Here is a 13596-nt window from a genome sequence, read left to right on the forward strand (position 1 = left end):
ATAAACATGCAACAAGGTATAGTCATTCTAAACATGCTTCATTTGCATATTTTGCAACCTCTGATATTTCAGATTATAAAATATGAAGGTGTGCATTCCCGGAAGTGATTAAAATAATCTTTTTTTCTGTTGTGGCTTTTGTGTTTTTTATAATGATAGCTATACTGATTTTTTTCATGAAATAGTGTTTTCTAAAACACATTTTAATTTTTTATGTATCCATTTTTATTGCATATCAATTTTCATATATACTATATGTGAATGTTTTATAGTACTTGATAGAAGAAATTTGAAGCTTCACATAGGAGAAGCATTACAGTCTTATTTACTATAGATTAACTCTGTCCTTGATAAACTTTTGGATATCAACTTCTACAGAAGATTAAATGTCTTTCTATTTTGTTTTCTGTGAAACTCTCCATTTCTTAGGTTCTCTGACATCTGAGCTAGTTTTTTATTTAGTTAAAAAGTTTTTTTTACTTAGATAATGTACATGTTCATGGGCTACACAGTGATGTTTTGATACATATAATATATAGTGATTAGATCAAGGTAATTATCATTTATATCATCCCATTTATCATTCTTTCTGTTGGAAACATTCAGTATCTTCCTTCTATTTAAAATGATGTATTATATTGTTACCTATAGTCATCCTGCAGTGGTGTAGAACACTGGAACTTACTCTTTCTATCTAGCTATAATTTTGTATCCTTTCCCTACCCTTCTCAGCCTGTAGTATCCTCTGTTCTGCTTTTTATTTCTATGAGATTAACTTTTTAAAAATAATATTCTGTGTGTATATATACCACATTTTCTTTATTCATTCATCTGTTCTTGGACACCTAGGTTGATTCTGTATCTTGGCTGTTGTGAATAGTGCTATAGTAAACATGGGGTGTAGATGTCTGTTCGATATAATGATTTTCTTTCCTTTGGATAAATTCCCAATAGTAGGATTGCTGGGTCATATGGTAGTTCTATTTGAAGTTTTTTGAGGAACCTCCATACTCTTTTCCATAGTAGCTGTACTAGTTTAGATTCCCAAAAATAGTGTCTAAGAGTTCACTTTCTCCACATTCTTACCAGCATTTGGCACTTTTTTTGTCTTTTTGATAAAAGCCATCCTAACTGGGGTAAGATACCTCATTGTGGTTTTGATTTACATTTCCCTCATAATTAATGGTGTTGAGCATTTTTTCATATATTTGTTTTTGACAGTTTTATTGGTGAATTTTTTTTTTTTTTTTTTAGCAGTAGTTTCATGTGCAGGGCTTAAATTATATTAAATATTACTTTGTTCAGATTATAGCAGAACAACCTTAGGTTAGGCTGTGAAACAACTGCCTTCTGGCTGGGCGCAGTGGCTCACGCCTGTAATCCCAGCACTTTGGGAGGCCAAGGCGGGCGGATCATGAAATCAAGAGATCGACACTATCCTGGCCAACATGGTGAAACCCCGTCTCTATTAAAAATATAAAAACTAGCTGGGCGTGGTGGTGGGCGCCTATAGTTCCAGCTGCGTGGGAGGCTGAGGCAGAAGAATCGCTTGAACCTAGGAGGCAGAGGTTGCTGGGAGCTGAGATCATACCATTGCACTCCAGCCTAGGCGACAGAGCGAGACACTGTCTCAAAAAACTGCCTTCTTTTTTTTTTTGGTATTATTATTATAATGTATAAATTTTTAATTATACTTTAAGTTCTAGGGTACGTGTGCACAACGTGCAGGTTTGTTACATACGTATATATGTGCCATGTTGGTGTGCTGCACCCATTAACTTGTCATTTACATTAGGTATATCTCCTAATGCTATCCCTCCCCCACTCATCCCACCCCACGACAGGCCCCAGTGTGTGATATTCCCCACCCTGTGTCCAAGTGTTCTCATTGTTCAATTCCCACCTATGAGTGAGAACATGTGGTGTTTGGTTTTCTGTCCTTGCAATAGTTTGCTCAGAATAATGGTTTCCAGCTTCATCCATGTCCCTACAAAGGACATGAACTCATCCTTTTTTATGGCTGCATAGTATTCCATGGTGTATATGTGCCACGTTTTTTAAATCCAGTCTATCATTGATGGATATTTGCGTTGTTTCCAAGTCTTTGCTATTGTGAATAGTGCCGCAGTAAACATACATGATGTCTTTATAGCAGCCTGATTTATAATCCTTTGGGTATATACCCAGTAATGGCATGACTGGGTCAAATGGTATTTCTAGTTCTAGATCCTTGAGGAATCGCCACACTGTCTTCCACAATGGTTGAACTAGTTTACAGTCCCACCAACAGTGTAAAAGTGTTCCTATTTCTCCACATCCTCTCCAGCATCTGTTGTTTCCTGACTTTTTAATGATTGCCATTCTAACTGGTGTGAGATGGTATCTCATTGTGGTTTTGGTTTGCATTTCTCTGATAGCCACTGATGATGAGCATTTTTTCATGTGTCTGTTGGCTGCATAAATGTCTTCTTTTGAGAAGTGTCTGTTCATATCCTTTGCCCACTTTTTGATGGGGTTGTTTGATTTTTTCTTGTAAATTTGTTTAAGTTCTTTGTAGATTCTGGATATTAGCCCTTTGTCAGATGGGTAGATTGTAAAAAATTTCTCCCATTCTGTAGGTTGCCTGTTCACTCTGATGATAGTTTCTTTTGCTATGCAGAAGCTCTTTAGTTTAATTAGATCCCTTTTGTCAATTTTGGCTTTTGTTGCCATTGCTTTTGGTGTTTTAGTCGTGAAGTCCTTGCCCATGCCTATGTCCTGAATGGTATTGCCTAGGTTTTCTTCTAGGGTTTTTATAGTTTTGGGTCTAACATGTAAGTTTTTAATCCATCTTGAATTAATTTTTGTATAAGACGTAAGGAAGGGATTCAGTTTCAGCTTTTTACATATGGCTAGTCAGTTTTCCCAGCACCATTTATTAAATAGGAAATCCTTTCCCCATTTCTTGTTTCTCTCAGGTTTGTCAAAGATCAGATGGTTGTAGATGTGTGGTATTATTTCTGAGGGCTCTGTTCTGTTCCATTGGTCTATATCTCTGTTTTGGTACCAGTACCATGCTGTTTTGGTTACTGTAGCCTTGTTGTGTAGTTTGAAGTCAGGTAGCATGATGCCTCCAGCTTTGTTCTTTTGGCTTAGGATTGTCTTGGCAATGCGGGCTCTTTTTTGGTTCCATATGAACTTTAAGGTAGCTTTTTCCAATTCTGTGAAGAAAGTCATTGGTAGCTTGATGGGGATGGCATTGAATCTATAAATTACCTTGGGCAGTATGGCCATTTTCATGATATTGATTCCTCCTATCCATGAGCATGGAATGTTCTTCCATTTGTTTGTGTCCTCTTTTATTTTGTTAAGCAGTGGTTTGTAGTTCTCCTTGAAGAGGTCCTTCACATCCCTTGTAAGTTGGATTCCTAGGTATTTTATTCTCTTTGAAGAAGTTGTGAATGGGAGTTCACTCATGATTTGGCTCTCTATTATTGGTGTATAGGAATGCTTGTGATTTTTGCACATTGATTTTGTATCCTGAGACTTTGCTGACGTTGCTTATCAGCTTAAGGAGATATTGGGCCGAGATGATGGGATTTTCTAAATATACAATCATGTCATCTGCGAACAGGGGCACTTTGACTTCCTCTTTTCCTAATTGAATACCCTTTATTTCTTTCTCCTGCCTGATTGCCCTAGCCAGAACTTGCAACACTATGTTGAATAGGAGTGGTGAGAGAGGGCATCCCTGTCTTGTGCCAGTGTTCAAAGGGAATGCTTCCAGTTTTTACCCATTCAGTATGATATTGGCTGTGGGTTTGTCATAAATAGCTCTTATTATTTTGAGATACGTCCCATCAATACCTAGTTTATTGAGAGTTTTTAGCGTGAAGGGCTGTTGAACTTCATCGAAGACCTTTTCTGCATCTATTGAGATAATCATGTGGTTTTTGTCTTTGGTTCTATTTGTATGATGGATTACATTTATTGATTTGCATATGTTGAACCAGCCTTGCATCCCAGGGATGAAGCCAACTTGATCGTCGTGGATAAACTTTTTGATGTGCTGCTGGATTTGGTTTGCCAGTATTTTATTGAGGATTTTCGCATCGATGTTCATCAGGGGTATTGGTCTAAAATTCTCTTTTTTTGTTGTGTCTCTGCCAGGCTTTGGTATCAGGATGATGCTGGCTTCATAAAATGAGTTAGGGAGGATTCCCTCTTTTTCTATTGATTGGAATAGTTTCAGAAGGAATGGTACCAGCTCCTCTTTGTACCTCTGCTAGAATGCGGCTGTGAATCCATCTGGTCCTGGACTTTTTTTTGTTGGTAGGCTATTAATTATTGCCTCAATTTCAGAGCCTGTTATTGGTCTATTCCGGGATTCAGCTTCTTCCTGATTTAGTCTTGGAAGGATGTTTGTGTCCAGGAATTTATCCATTTCTTCTAGGTTTTCTAGTTTATTTGTGTAGAGGTGTTTATAGTATTCTCTGATTATAGTTTGTATTTCTCTGGGATCTGTGGTGATATCCCCTGTATTGTTTTTTATTGCATCTATTTGATTCTTCTCTCTTTTCTTCTTTATTCGTTTTGCTAGCGGTTTATCAATTTTGTTGATCTTTTCAAAAAACCACCTCCTGGATTCATTGATTTTTTTGAAGGATTTTTTTGTGTCTCTGTCTCCTTCAGTTCTGCTCTGATCTTAGTTATTTCTTGCCTTCTGCTAGCTTTTGAATGTGTTTGCTCTTGCTTCTCTAGTTCTTTTAATTGTGATGTTAGGGTGTCAATTTTAGATCTTTCCAGCTTTCTCTTGTGGGCATTTAGTGCTATAAATTTCCCTCTACACACTGCTTTAAATGTGTCCCAGAGATTCCGGTATGTTGTGTCTTTGTTCTCATTGGTTTCAAAGAACATCTTTATTTCTGCCTTCATTTTGTTGTATACCCGGTAGTCATTCAGGAGCAGGTTGTTCAGTTTCCATGTAGTTGAGCGGTTTTGAGTGAGTTTCTTAATCCTGAGTTCTAATTTGATTGCACTGTGGTCTGAGAGACAGTTAGTTGTGATTTCTGTTCTTTTACAATTGCTGAGGAGTGCTTTACTTCCAAGTATGTGGTCAGTTTTGGAGTAAGTACGATGTGGTGCTGAGAAGAATGTATATTCTGTTGATTTGGGCTGGAGAGTTCTGTAGATGTCTATTAGGTCCACTTGGTGCAGAGCTGAGTTCAATTCCTGGATATCCTTGTTAACTTTCTGTCTCATTGATCTGTCTAATGTTGACAGTGGGGTGTTGAAGTCTCCCAATATTATTGTGTGGGAGTCTGAGTCTCTTTGTAGGTCTCTAAGGACTTGTTTTATGAATCTGGGTGCTCCTGTATTGGGTGCATATATATTTAGGATAGTTAGCTCTTCTTGTTGGATTGATCCCTTTACCATTATGTAATGGCCTTCTTTGTCTCTTTTGATCTTTGTTGGTTTAAAGTCTGTTTTATTAGAGACTAGGATTGCAACCCCTGCTTTATTTTGTTTTCCATTTGCTTGGTAGATCTTCCTCTATACCTTTATTTTGAGCCTATGTGTGTCTCTGCACGTGAGATGGGTCTCCTGAATACAGCACGTTGATGGGTCTTGACTCTTTATCCAATTTGCCAGTCTGTGTCTGTTAATTGGGGCATTTAGCCCATTTATATTTAAGGTTAATATTGTTATGTGTGAATTTGATCCTGTCATTTTGATGTTAGCTGGTTATTTTGTTCATTAGTTGATGCAATTTTTTTTCTAGCATCAATGGTCTTTACAATTTGGCATGTTTTTGCGGTGGCTGGTACCAGTTGTTCCTTTCCATGTTTAGTGCTTCCTTCAGCAGCTCTTGTAAGGTAGGCCTGGTGGTGACAGAATCTCTCAGCACTTGCTTGTCTGTAAAGGATTTTATTTCTCCTTCACTTTCGAAGCTTAGTTTGGCTGGATATGAAATTCTGGGTTGAAAATTCTTTTCTTTAAGAATGTTGAATATTGGCCCCCACTCTCTTCTGGCTCCCCCACTCTCTTCTGGCTTGTAGAGTTTCTGCTGAGAGATCCATTGTTAGTCTGATGGGCTTCCCTTTGTGGGTAACCCAACCTTTCTCTCTGGCTGCCCTTAACATTGTTTCCTTCATTTCAGCCTTGGTGAATCTGACAATTATGTGTCTTGGAGTTGCTCTTCTCGAGGAGTATCTTTGTGGTGTTCTCTGTATTTCCTAAATTTGAATGTTGGCCTGCCTTGCTAGATTAGGGAAGTTCTTCTGGATAATATCCTGAAGAGTGTTTTCCAACTTGGTTCCATTCTCCCCGTCACTTTCAGGTACACCAATCAGACGTAGATTTGTTCTTTTCGCGTAGTCCTATATTTCTTGGAGGCTCTGTTCATTTCTTTTTACTCTTTTTTTCTCTAAACTTTTCTTCTGGCTTGATTTTATTCATTTGATCTTCAAATAACCTTGATAACCTTTCTTCCACTTGATCAAATTGGCTACTGAAGCTTGTACATGCATCTCGTAGTTCTCGTGCCATGGTTTTCAGCTCCATCAGGCCATTTAAGGTCTTCTCTATGCTGTTTATTCTAGTTAGCCATTCGTCTAATCTGGTTTTCAAAATTTTTAGCTGCTTTGTGATGGGTTCGAGCATCCTCCTTTAGCTCGGAGAAGTTTATTATTACCAATCGTCTGAGGCCTACTTCTGTCAGCTCCTCAAAGTCATTCTCTGTCCAGCTTTTTTGGCTGCTAGTGAGGGGTTGTGTTCCTTTGGAGGAGAAGAGGTGCTCTGAGTTTTAGAATTTTCAGCTTTTCTGCTCTGGTTTCTCCCCATCTTTGTGGTTTTATTTACCTTTGGTGTTTGATGATGGTGACCTACAGGTGGGATATTGGTATGGATGTCCTTTCTGTTTGTTAGTTTTCCTTCTAATAGTCAGGACCCTCAGCTGCAGATGTGTTGGAGTTTGCTGGAGGTCCACTCCAGACCTTGTTTGCCTGGGTATCACCAGCGGAGGCTGCAGAACAGCAAATATTGGCGAACGGCAAATGCGGCCTGATGCTTCCTCTGAAGCTTTGTTTCAGAGGGGCACCCGGCTGTATGAAGTGTCAATCAGCGCCTATGGGGAGGTGTCTCCCAGTTAGGCTACTCGGGGTTAGGGACCCACTTGAGGAGGCAGTCTGTCCATTCTCAGATCTCAGACTCTGTGCTGGGAGAACTCACTACTCTCTTCAGAGCTGTCAGACAGTGACCTTTAAGTCTGCAGAAGTTTCTGCTGCCTTTTGTTCAGCTATGCCCTGTCCCCAGAAGTGGAGTCTACAGAGGCAGGCAGGCCTTCTTGAGCTGCGGTGGACTCCACTCAGTTCGAGCTTCCCGGCTGCTTTGTTTACCCACTCAAGCCTCAGCAATGGCGGACGCCCCTCCGCCAGCCTCAGTGCCGCCTTGCAGTTCGATCTCAGACTGCTGTGCTAGCAGTGAGCGAGGCTCTGTGGGCGTGGTACCCTCCGAGCCAGTCGCAGGATATAATATCCTCATGTGCCATTTGCTAAGACCACTGGAAAAGCACAGTATTAGGGTGGGAGTGTCCTGATTTTCCAGGTACCATCTGTCACGGCTTTCCTTGGCTAGGAAAGGGAATTCCCCAACCCCTTGTGCTTCCTGGGTGAGGCGATGCCTCGCCCTGCTTCCGCTCATGGTCCGTGGACTGTACCCACTGTCCAACAAGCCCCAGTGAGGTGAACCCGTTACATCAGTTGGAAATGCGGAAATCACCTGTCTTCTGCGTTGCTCACGCTGGGAGCTATAGACTGCAGCTGTTCCTATTCTTACTTCTTGGAACTCTGCCTTCTTTATTCATATGTAATACAAAACTTCTAAGGTTTTTTTGTTTTGTTTTGTGGTTTTTGAGATAGAGTCTCGCTCGTTCGCCCAGGCTGTAGTGCAGTGGCGTGATCTCAGCTCACTGCAAACTCCGCCTCCCGGGTTCACGCCATTCTCCTGCCTCAGCCTCTTGAGTAGCTGGGACTACAGGTGCCCGCCACCATGCCCGGCTAATTTGTTTGTATTTTTAGTAGAGATGGGGTTTCACCGTGTTAGCCAGGATGGTCTCGATCTCCTGACCTTGTGATCCGCCCGCCTCGGCCTCCCAAAGTGCTGGGATTACAGGCATGAGCCACCGCGCCCCGTCAAAACTTCTAAGGTTTTAATGGAGAAGAGCTAGAGTAAAAGGATTTCTATGGACAGAAGAAACAGTTGTTCATCAACTCTTTCCCTTGTGGCTTCATGTCTCCCCTAAGGACCTCTCATGTTGGTTTGGTCTTACAGTATAGTCAGTGGCAGTTTTCCTCTTCCCATTCCTTCCTATGTCTGATTTAGAATGCCGTTTCAAGTATCGATATAAGTATTTTGCCTGTTTCTTTTAGCACGGCTGTGAAGGGCTGACATTTTCAGAAGGCATTTACCGCAAAAAACAAAGAAATGGAAGAATCCATCACGTATATATAGTTAAGTTTCTAAAATATGTATTTGCAATCCCAGTAGTTCTACTAGGATAAATAGCAAAAATTCTCCAGCCGTGAAGTGTTGGTCTTTCCTTTCCTTGTTATCTTGATTCTCTTTTACTTCATTTCACATGCTAGACCCCATCATGTTTTCCCACTGTGTGCCCCGCCCCACCCTCCAAAGAACATTCTCTTCCTGGGACCTGTTTGAAAAACATTGAACTTTGTCTTGTTTCATATCCCTAGTACAAAGTTGAATATCCCTAATATGAAACCTGAAATCCGAAATGCTCTAAAATTCAAAACTTTTTTTCTTTTTGAGACAAAGTCTTCCTCTGTCACTCAGGCTGGAGTGCAGTGGCATAGTCTCAGCTCACAGCAGTCTCCGCACCCTCCCCCAACCCTGTCACCATGGGTTCGAGCGATTCTCCCACCTCAGTCTACCAAGTAGCTGGGACTACAGGCACCTGCCACCACACCCAAGTAATTTTTTGTATTTTAGTAGAGATGAGGTTTCACCACGTTGGTCAGGCTGGTCTCAAACTCCTGACCTCAAGTGATCCACCCGTCTTGGCCTCCCAAAATGTTGGGATTACAATCATGAGCCATTGCGCCTAGCCAAAAATCCAAAACTTTTTGAGCACTGACGTGATGCTTAAAGGAAATACTCATTGGAGTATTCTGCATTTTGGATTTTTGGGTTAAGGATGCTGAACCAGTAGGTAAAATGCAAACATTGCAAAATCCAAAAAAATTTAAAAACCATAAACAGTTCTGGTCTCAACCATTTCGGATAAGGGATACTCAACCCATAATCTGTTCTTTTCTGTTTTCTGGTTGGAAGGGCATATTGGCTTTATAGCTAATTTACACAGCATTGGTGTTTAATACACAGTGAGTCCAACTAGATCTCACTCAGACCTATTAATAGTTTATTAGTGTCGCTCACTTCTGGAACATTCTGTGATGTTTTACTTGGATGAGTTCTTTTACCTCTCTTGGGAAATAGTCATACCAAAGTCTGCTTATTACTACAATGTGTTATCTATTATACATTGTCCAATTTTCAACTCAAAATTACTAGACAGGCAAAGAAAAAGTAAAAGTATAACCCTTACTCAAGAAAAAAAGCAATCAGTAGAAACTATGAGTGGGCCCAGATGTTGGATTTAGCAGACAAAGACTTCAAAGCAGCTATTATAATATGTTTAAAGAATTGAAAGAAAATATGGCATCAGTTATCAAATGGAAAATCTAAGCAGATGATATAAAAATAATATTCTAAAGTTGAAAAGTGTAGTTACTGAAATTAAAAATTTAAAGACAGCCTCAACAGCAGATTAGAGATAGCAAAAGAAAGATTCAGTGACTTTGAACCCAGCTCTGTAGAAATTACTAAACTGATGACTCTCACGTAGCATCCTTCACCTCTAGTTTGGTTTTATATACAATGTTTTAACTCTTTTTGCTATTTTTTCTCTTTACTTTCTATGATGGAAACATTTTGTGCTTTGATTTTAATGGCTATATCACAGTTATATACATCTTTACAAACTCATCAAATTGTATACTTTATTTATATATTTATTTTTTGAGATAGGGTCTCACTGTATCTCCCAGGCTGGAGTACAGCTGAAATTAGCTGGGACTACAGGTGGGCACGAGTGTGCCCAGCTAATTTTTGTATTTTTTGTAGAGATGGGGTTTCACCATGTTGGCCAGTCTGGTCTCAAACTCCTGGGCTCAAGCATTTCTCCCACCTCAGACTCCCAAAGTGCTGGGATTATAGGTGTGAGCCACTATGCCTGGCTGGTATAGCTTGTTTTTTGTTTTTGTTTTTGTTTTTTTTTTTGAGACGGAGTCTCGCTCTATTGCCCAGAGTGGAGTGCAGTGGCGCGATCTTGGCTTACTGAAACCTCCGTCTCCTGGGTTCAACCCATTCTCCTGCCTCAGCCTCCTGAGTAGCTGGGATTACAGGTGCACGCCATCATACCCAGCTAATTTTTGTATTCTTAGTAGAGATGGAGTTTCACCATGTTGGCTCGAGATTGTCTCGATCTCCTGACCTCAATCCACCCGCCTCGGCCTCCCACAGTGCTGGCATTACAGGCCTGAGCCACCATGCCCAGCCGCTGGTATACTTTAAATGGATGTAATTCATTGCAGATTATACCTCAATAAATTTTTATTTAGTTTTTTGAGACTGAGTTGCTCTGTTGCCCAGACTGGAGTGCAGTGGCACGATTTCGGCTCACTGCAACCTCTGCCTCCTGGGTTAAAGCGATTTTCTTGTCTCAGCCTCCCCAGTAGCTGGAATTACAGGCGTGTGCCACCATGATCAGGTTGTTTTTGTATTTTTAGTAGAGATGGGGTTTTCACCATGTTGGCCCTGCTGGTGTCCAACTCCTAACTTCAGGTGATCCACCCGCCTCAGCCTCCCAAACTGTTGGGATTATAGGCATGAGCCACTGCACCTGGCACCTATACTTATTTAGTTATATATACATATAGTTATTTTTAGTTTTATCAAAATATGTATATATAACTATGTACGTATAATTATTTTTAGTAATATCAAAAAACCATAGCTAACATTATGATTTAGCAAAATACTGTTTACCCCAAAGCCAAGTGTTATGTATTAATGATATTTTTTCCTTTTTGAGTTTTCTTCCCCACAGGTTTTCTGATCTTTTTTTTGTTCTCTAACTTTCTATTATAGCTATATACTCCTTTCTCTGTTTAATTTTCTTTTTAACTAGAAGACATCCGTTAGTAGTTCTTTTAATGAATATCTGTGGTTAAACTCTTAGTCTTTCCAGTGTCTGAAATATCCTCATTTTTTATGTGACAGGTCACTTTTCTCCCCTCAACATTTTGGACATACCTCATTTCCAACAGACATTTGTTACTTCCATTAGAGTCTGCTGTCATTCTCATAATTGTTCCTTGTGGAAATGTCTATATATAAAATCTCAGAACTATGTATTTTTAACATATACACATATATTTATTTTAAAATGTATAATTAAGTTAGTAGTAGTAGTAGTAGTATTTTTTTTTTTTTTTTGAAGGAGCCACCACCTCCCAGGTTCAAGTGATTCTCCTGTCTCAGCCTCCTGAGTAGCTGGGATTATAGGCGTGCACCACCATGTCTGGCTGATTTTTGTATTTTTAGTGGAGACATGGTTTCACCATGTTGGCCAGGGTGGTCTCCAACTCCTGACCTCAGGTGATCCACCTGCCTCGGCCTCCCAAAGCGCTAGGATTACAGGCATGAGCCACCACTCCTGGCCTTGTTATTATTGACTATTTCACCCTGTTGCACTATCAACTAGTAGGCCTTATTTATTCTAGAACCTCGTTTTAAGGTATCCTGAATGTGGCTTTTTTTGTTTGTTTTTTTTCTGAGACAGAGTCTCACTCTGTTGCCTAGGCTGGAGTGCAGTGGCGCAATCTTGGCTCACTGCAACCTCTGCCTCCTGGGTTTAAGCGATTCTCCTGCCTCAGCCTCCTGAGTAGCTGGGATTACAGGTGCATGCCACCACGCCTGGCTAATTTTTGTATTTTTAGTAAAGACGGGGTTTCACCATGTTGGTCAGGCTTGTCTCAAACTCCTGACCTCGTGATCCGCCCGCTTTGGCCTCTGAAAGTTCTGAGATTATAGGCGTGAGCCACCATGCCCAGCCCAATGTGGGTTTTTTTTTTTTTAACTTGAATTTTATTTATGCTTTCTGATTTTATAATAGTTAACTTGCAGTAAAAGTAAACTGGTTGTCTAAATAAATAAGCTGATTTCCTATACTAGTTTAGAGTCTTTGTTTTCTTAAACCGTATTAAAGAGATTTAATTACAAAAGTAAAATTGAGGCTTTTATCTTTTTTTTTGGCCACTGTAATTTGCTGACTGACTTAACATTTGTCTTCACAGTAAACATTGTAAATAAACACTGATGTTTGTTGTGTAGTATATAAAAATATTATTTAGGAGTGGTGAGATTTAAACTTTTACAAACCTGTAATATATATAGTAGAGCAACACTGGACAAATAACCTTTTCAGCTTAATCGGAGATGTTCTATAAATGTTCATTTACATATATACAGCACATACAATACTTGGCATATGTAAAAGCACATCTTTATGCTCTTTCAATTAAAATTGATTATTATTATTATTTTCTTTTGAGACAGAATCCCTCTCAATCACCCAGCTGGTGTGCTAGTGGTACGATCAGGGCTCACTGCAACCAGTTTTTCTGCCTCAGCCTCCTGGGTAGCTGAACTACAGGGATGTGCCACCATGCCCACCTAATTTTTGTATTTTTAGTGAAGAGGGGTTTCACCATGTTGGCCAGGCTGGTCTCAAACTCCTAACCTCAGGTGAGCTGCCCGCCTCAGCCTCCCAAACTGCTGAGATTACAGGCGTGAGTCACCGCACCCGGTCTAAAATTAATTACTTTTTAAGACCCTCTTGGTGGGAACAGACTTTCATGGTATTTATAGTTATAATAGTTTGGAATCAAAGTAGTCGAGTGCTACTTTTTTCCCTCTGTACATCCTATCCCTAATGCCTTTATTATCTTTTGTTTCTTACTTGAGAGCTTTATTTGCTTCATAACTTTTTTTTTTTTTTTTTTTGAGACAAAGTTTCACTCTGTCACCCAGGCTGGAGTGCAGTGATGCAATCGTGGCTTACTGCAACCTCCGCCTCCTGAGTTCAAGTGATTCTCCTGCGTCAGCCTCCTGAGTAGCTGGGATTACAGGCATCTGCTACCACGTCTGGCTAAATTTTTGTATTTTTAGTAGAGACGGGGTTTCACCATGTTGGCCAGCCTGGTCTTGAATTACAGACCTCAGGTGATCCACCCACCTTGGTCTCCCGAAGTGCTGGGATTACAGGCATGAGCCACCGTGCCTGGCGCTTTGTAACCTTTTTATATCACCTTCCTGTTCCCCAGAATGAAGTAGTTTCTTCTTCTTACAAATACTGTTTTTTGTTTTCTTTGTGTTTTGGGGTTTTTTTTTTTTTTTTTTTGAGGCAGAGTCTCTGTTGCCAGGCTGGAGTGCAGTGGTATGATTTCGGCTCACTGCAGCCTCTGGCCCCTGGTT

The 13596-nt window shown here is 40.2% G+C and overlaps 1 protein-coding gene across 5 annotated transcripts in view; it reads left to right on the top strand.

Annotated features, from left to right (window-relative positions):
- Positions 1-13596, top strand: part of LOC105479905 (spastin) — a 90413-nt gene that overhangs the window by 35616 nt on the left and 41201 nt on the right. The gene's annotated exons all lie outside the window — the stretch shown is intronic.

This window comes from Macaca nemestrina, chromosome 13, assembly GCF_043159975.1.
Source record: "Macaca nemestrina isolate mMacNem1 chromosome 13, mMacNem.hap1, whole genome shotgun sequence".
NCBI classification, from domain to species: Eukaryota; Metazoa; Chordata; class Mammalia; order Primates; family Cercopithecidae; genus Macaca; species Macaca nemestrina.